Raw genomic sequence first — 7,470 nt, forward strand, 5'->3', positions numbered from 1 at the left:
GAGTCTTTATGAAGAGAGATCTATAGCTCATTTAAATAGAAAATATGACAAATTCTCCTAGTATTCTCCAACTTTCTGCCCTCATTGATTTTTATGATGATATCCGTGTAGCTTGAAGGCCTGGGACGTATATAGAACAAAGCACTTCCATCTCAGGTTTTCTGCAGTTAAGAATGATGAGTCTCTATCTCCTGGAGACTTCTTAGGAAAACAGAAGAGGCAAAAATGGTCATTGATGTATCTCTTAAGTCAGTCATTAAGCAAAAAGTTATAGTACGTCTCCTACCTTGCTTTTCTCAAATAGAGTAGGGTAGCAAAACAAACGTGTCCCCCCCCCCCCCTACAGATGCTTTGGAAATTACTCCTAACTGTTTGTAAATCCTGATGTTGCTGTGTCTGGTACTGGCTTTTGTACTATATGTAGAACAAGACCCTACTGTCACTGCAAACTAACAAATCTTTTTCTCCAGATTGAGTGACAGAAATCTTTTCAGTAGATCCATGGCTGTATTTATGTTTGTTCCCCATTTTATAGAGCATCGTATCACTCAGTACCATGCATCTGCATTCTAGCTGACTCCTCTGTTTTAACTTGTGTGCACTCTGGACACTGACACTGAAGTTAAATAGGCTTAAAAAATTAATCAAATGCTGATACAGTAGGAGTTAATATCAAAGGTTAACTGCTGCTAATGTCAGTATTTGTCACTACAGTAGCTTCCATCTTGACCACTTGCCCGTGTAGTGTTCCTTGAAAATACTTAAGCGACTAACGTTAACATGGTAGAGTTTCCTTGCTTTCATCCAATTTCTTCCTTGTATATCATTCTTTTACAAGGACTTACATGGATTTGTAAAGGAGCCCTAAAACTGGATCTGTGTATTCTATAGTTAGCTTTACTGTTGCCTAGTCAGCCTTTGCAACAACTCACAAAGAACAGAACAGGCTGAATGTCCTGGAACATGACAGTACCATTCAAAAAGCTTTGGGTTTTCTCCGAGTGGGTTATTTGTTTGCACGAGTATACTGCATTTTATGCATCATGCATTTGGACTTGTGTCTACTAAACATCACAGGTGCTGTTTATTCTCCTTGAGAAAGAGGCGGAGATGTGTCCTAACACATAAAATTGTAGTACACAATTCCAATGAAAAGAGTGAGCTCCATTAAGAAGAAACCTTATTGATACCTCTCCAGCTACTAGAGCTTCCATGATATTTCCCTGCCTTACATCTCAACATAGCTAAAATCTCTGCAAGAGGTTGTAGGAAAAGAACAATCACTGCTGACTCGTGTGTGACTACTCTTTAATAATAGGAGACTATTATTTTTTGGACCTGTTTGACCTGGAAGGCATACATAGATGCAAAATATTTTTACATGTTCTCGGAATTCTCTTGGGGCAGGATTTTCAGTAAGCTAATAGAGAAGGTCTTGGTATGGTCGTCTGACAAAGTTTTAAAGGAATATTTAGTCCATAAGGCAAGTGAAGAGCTACTATAAATCAAAGCACACCTTTTTAGACTTTATTTATTTATTTATTGGTCAAACAGATAAGATAATAGGCATAAGCAGTACAGGAAGGCAGAAAGAACATATAGGGTGAATTGGTGAGCCGTAATTCACCAGTCAGCAAACAAAGGGCACAATGCCAGACAAGTTCAGCCATAGTAGAAACTTTGTCCTGGGGGCAGCCTGTGATTTTTTGTGGACAGATGGCTACTTATCAGTTCATAAAAGCAACTTCTGGATACCTCTTCATCAAATGTCTTGTGCTTACCTGAATTATGTCTGCCTAAGAAAAGAAAAGATCACATTTTCTAGTTTGGAAAAGGATGCAACTTTGCCTTCTGGTATTTAGTCACTTGTGTGGATGAAAGCAAAGCCATGTGTACACTAAGAAGGACAAGGGTGGGAATGTTGGTACCTTCACACTGAGGGTTGCTTCTTGCCCGCATTTTTCAGGCTGGAGATCTGTAGAGACATTGTAATGCACAGAGACTTCTCATTTTCAGATTATTTCCTAGGCACTTAAAGTACTGCTCAAAATAAGTAGAAAGTTTTATACCTCAAAGTTCATGAACATGAAAGATGTTCCCATACAGTAGGTTTTAGTTCCAGAAACAGCAACACCATTTATGTATAGCGTATTTTGTTTTGTGTTTGAGAAGACAGAACTTTGCCATAGACAAACAACTCTTATATTGGTAAGGAAGAAAGAAAGGAAGGTGTAAATACTCAGAATGCTGGATTTGCAGGATTAATTCCTGCCCCTGACTTGAACTGATGTGTGAACTCAGTATCCCAGTTTCCACTTCCCATAATTAGAGTTTCCCTCTATTTTTTGTTGTTGTGTTTCAAGCATCTTACCTTTCCCATGTTCATATTCTGCCTCATTGTTTTTCACCGATCTCAAGAGTTGCATAGCTTATTTCTGTAACACTGGAGTCAAAGGTTGAAGACGGAGTTACAAGAGGAAGATGGCTACTGCTTGGATGGATCCCTTACTGAAGAGGGAAGTAGTACTTCCTTTTGTTTGTTATCTTAGGGAAATAGAGATACGTGTAGCCAGTCGCTGGCAGGCAGTTTGGCCACTTCCTCACAACCTTTTTCAACTTGATAGTTGGTGAAATGTACACATAAATTGCAAATAAAGTGTCCATCCAACATAGCAATCTAGCAAAGTGCTGGATCTGCATCTCAGGATTCCCAACAGGCAGCTGCCATCATGCACTTAATCTCTACATGTGTAGCGGATTCTGTATCACATGCTCAATGAGTCTGGATTCATGCAGTGTAGATTTATGCATGTGATTTGAAATCCTCTGGGCAATTGAGATATGGTGCCTAGCATCTCCTGGATCTTTGAGGCAGTCTAAATGTGAACATGCAGGCAGACACTACACAGATGGTTAGAGTGAAAGGATATTAAAATGGCTAAGTTAAGCACTCAGAAGTTACAAAATGCCAGAATTAGGAAATGCTTATGCAATCTTAATTCCATCCATACATCTATATATTGCTTTATAATAATCTTAAAATAGATCACATACCTTTCCCCCTTTCTTCCATGGGAAGATTGGTTTTTATACAGCGTATTAAAGGGGTCTGCTCTGGGGATGAATTAGAGTGCACGCCGGAGGAAAGTGGTGTCTGTTGAACTCTTAGCCTCGTGTTCCTATGAACGCAAGATGGGAAGACATAATCTCATTGTTAAGGCTGAGCGTTGCTTTGGAGAAGTTGATTCTCTGCCAAGGAGCGTGATGCTGGATAAGCCATTTACATCAATCTTTTAATGCTAGCCAGGTCAGCACTACTTGATCGGTACGTAAATAGCACAGTTGTCAGGTGGGTGATGAATTGTGACTTGTGACCATCATAACTCTTTGATCCAAATCTCCTGGTGTGCAGGATACTTTGTTCCCCACTTGAAAATGTAGAAGAGGAGGTGGGGAAATAAATATATCAGTGGTTACTAACATGTTCCTGTTGTAGGTCATGCATTGTGTCTCATTTTATGGATTCTCTTAGGGACTACATGTGCATCTGCATGGAAGACGGCTGGAAGCTTGATCCTTTGAACTCTCAGAGAATATGTCATACATAGTACCAGCAATAATCAGGCTTTAGGTACTTTGAGACTCTTCAGATATTAATTTCTGGCTGCTTCAGTGTGTGGTCTGTAAATGGGAACAAATATTTCTTCATCTTACAGAAATGATGAAAAACGGTGTTTGTGGACAATCAATGGTGCTCTTAGTGCGTGCACTGCAGAAAAGGCTACATCTCTTCACTTGGCTCTTTGTCTGCTTTTTCTCGACTACATTCAGTACTATGTCAGCTTTTCTTTTCTTTACATTTTATTTCACTGCTTTTTATAGCTGGCAATATAAGAGTGTTTGTCCTTGTGATATTGTTCAGTGTTTACTGCAGTTTGCTTAGTTGCTCTGCATCTGTGGAGTAAAATAGGATAGTGGGACAGTAACCCTTGAAGGGTGTGAAGACACACGAGCTTGAACAAGAATGGTCGATCTGACGGGAACTCCTGTTCTTTGTTTCAGTCCAAGTTGTTGCATTAACTTGGAAGTTTTCATGAATGTTAACTATTTCAGTTAAGTCAGTAATTTAACCAGTTAAATGAAGGTAAGATGATTTTATTCTGAAATAAGAGCTCAGCATGGAAGAAGGGGAAGAGGAATGTGGCTTAGTGGATGGAGGAGGGAACTGAGAGCTTTTCTTCTTTCTCTTCCTTCTCTTTGCACATTTGAAAGTTTGTGCTTCTCCTCCTTTCCTCATTTCTCAAAGCCTTGTGAAGAGCATAATTCTTACTTTGAGCTATGGACATGATGAGGCTAGAGGAACCACTGCAGAGTCTGTCAGCTGTGATCTGAGCATGAGTTGGGTAGATGGCCTAGATGAGGGTCTCTCCATGCTCACCTCTGCCCTCCCTTTGTGTAGTGACAGGCTAGTCCAATCTGGAGCAATATGCTCCTTTCCCAAGATGAGCTGCAGCATGCTGGAGTTCATCTTTATAGACAGTAATGGTGCTCCTCACATGCACAGAACACACACAGTTTTCCTTTTGAAAAAACAAAAAAAAAAACAAAACAAATGAACAACAAAAATACAACCCAGTCACTTACAGCTGATTCTAGATGATGGATAACATGGAAAAGTGGTGAACCTGCCCTCAAGCTCAGTACCAGCACAGGCAATGTTGGCATTGACAGTGTCCAATTTAGTAGCCACCATTTTGCCTTGTACCTGACTATCAGTTTCACTCATCTGAAACACTTTGTATTACAGTCGAATATAATTAATTTTGAGCACCACAGAAACTGCGTAGTTTTCAATAAGTAGTCATCTTTGTAAGTAATCAAGTGTCACACAAGTATAGCGAGGGCTCCTGCTGAAAAGACAGAAACAGAAAATGATTGTTCTAGTTCCAAGGAAACTTATCAAACAATTCAGTGTTTAACAGTAACGCACCCAAGGCCTGGCCCTGTTGAAAGGTGGGTAACCTCAGCTCCTTTTGGTGTTTGGTTTTTGAGGTATCCTGGCACTGTACAGCATTGAGAACCTGAAATAATTAAGCAAAGAGCAAATGGTATGAAATAAATTACAGGAACAACATCTTAGTAACATCTTTTTGTTGTCCAAGAGCTGTATGTGTTTACTCTTTCTTTGCAATAGTCAATCATAAGAACTCCAGTGGTGGTGGTCTCTACTGTTGTTACATATTTTTAATATGTGCTGGCTTTGGATGCACATTCTCAAAATCTTCCCCTGTTGTGTGTTCAGGCAAGGTTTACTGGAATCTCTGTTCTCATTTTTGTTTGGTTCATGCTATGTCTTCTAGCATTGCAATGCATATGTAAACAGGGTGAATGCTGAGGCAGTAGCTTGGTGTGAGAGGCTACGATAAAACGCCAGCTGTTTCTGAAGACATCACCTGCTGCTATCAAGAGGTTCAGGTTAGCAATTCTAAGTGTTACAAGGGTCTGTAGGACCTATGTTTTGAACTGCTTTCCATTTGCATGCCTGACTATTTTAGGAATCATTCTTTCTCAAGTGTGCTTATACTTTATGAAATGTGAGCTCGGGGACTATAGATAATAAAGCTGAATTACTGTCCTTGAGTGTTTGTAGATTAAGGATATTGGACATGAGTGAATAGTGGCAAAAGCTGAATTAGGTTTAAAATAACAGCAACAACAACAGCGAGAGGATGGCCCAATGAAATGTCATCCTTATCTTAATTCTTGAGGGGCTTGGGTGCAGATTAGCTTTCTTCACTGATGCGGATGCGACGTACCAGAAGGGCAACAGGCTCACTGAAGTCTCCAGCCAGCCAGCTTCCACGATGCCTGCTGCTGAGCAATCTGTGAAGATATCACTATCCCCAGAAAAAACTGTTTGTTTTATTTCAAAGCCCCAGTGGGCCCAGCTCCTTCCTGCCTAGCAGCATAGCAGGCTCCCTTCGTGGCCTGGGGAAGAGATTACTTGCTGGCCCGTGAGAGTGGTTCTCGGTAATTGGCTTACAGGGAGTGCTGTGTTAGAGTATCTGGCTTTTTTAATTGTTTGTTTTATTAAAGTTTGTTTATTAAAGTGAATGTCTGGTCACAATGGAAACATGTTTTTTTTTTGAAGCCTGTGTATTGCCAAGAGACCAGAGCACAGCACCGATTGGGTTATTGCTTCCTGAGGATGAGCAGTATGCACACAGTGCTGCAGGCCCCATGGGCAGTGTCCCAGTGTCTCCTCTCTCCTCCTTTCCAATCGAGTTCTGCCTGTTCAACTGCAGCCATGGCTCCCCACAGGCATCCAGGGATGGTGAGGTGGGAGTAGCTTCACCCCTGACTTTTCCAAAAGAGAAGGTTAGATCTGTATTGCAGATTGCAACGTGATACAGGAGCAGCAAAGCTAATTTGACTACCTCTAGATGTCAAGCTGAAGAAGAAGAGAGATGAGCTCAAGTATCCCGCTGAAAAATGCAACTGTTTATTTTTAGGACTTTACCCTGTGATGGTAAATTAATGCAAAAAAATCCCAAGTCTGCCTCTAGTACACACAGCAACTTAGCCAGCATTGCAGCAGTTGTGTACCCAATCAGTTGTGTTTATTAACTAAAAAGTTTTCAAACTATCAGTGTTACCTGCATATTAAAAAAGTGCTTGGACTTTTGAGTTTCTCTGCCATTCTCAATACATTTGGCTGGGAAACACACACGCCTCTTTTATTAAATGCAATCCTGGTAATTTATATAATCATAACATCAATCATAATATTCATCTTGCCTATGTGGGCCATGGGATGGATCGTCTTCTGAATCAGGGAAGATCAGTTTTGGAAACAAGATAATCTTGTTCAGGATTTAAGGATTTTGGAAGTGGAGCATCTCATGACTGTATAATTACATGTTTGAGCGTTGTAGTTTCTCCTCAAGAAGCATAACACAAATAATCTCAAGCTTTCTTAGCAAATAGTTCAGGCCCAGGGAATTGTGTGGATGGGGAAATGGCGTGGGAACACAATTACTTTCGAGTGAGTCAAAGACTGGAATTCCCTCTGTAACCAGTTACACTGTCTGCCAACTTATGTGTTCAGAGCTGCAGTAGTTTGGTTTGCTGTAACACTTCATGGCTAGACTGGTGTTACTCATCCCTATTGCTAGCACTGGCTCTGGACAGCTGAGCAAAGCAAATGTTCCCAGGGAGAAACACGAACTGGAGGTGTGAAGTTAAAATGAAATATCTTGCTGGCCTGAGGAGAGAGCAGCAGGGAGATGATTTTTAAATCCTAGTTGTGAGACCTGCACTGTAAGCTTTGAGTGTAGGGTTCTGTATTTAGAAGAGTGTATTGCAATCTGTGTCCACAAGGATATGTGCAAATAGGTGTCGTTGCCCACTTAGCCACAGCAGAGGTTTCTGTTTGATTAGTGGTTGGTTCAGTCCTAAGCTGATTACACT

Source organism: Coturnix japonica, chromosome 2, assembly GCF_001577835.2.
Source record: "Coturnix japonica isolate 7356 chromosome 2, Coturnix japonica 2.1, whole genome shotgun sequence".
NCBI classification, from domain to species: Eukaryota; Metazoa; Chordata; class Aves; order Galliformes; family Phasianidae; genus Coturnix; species Coturnix japonica.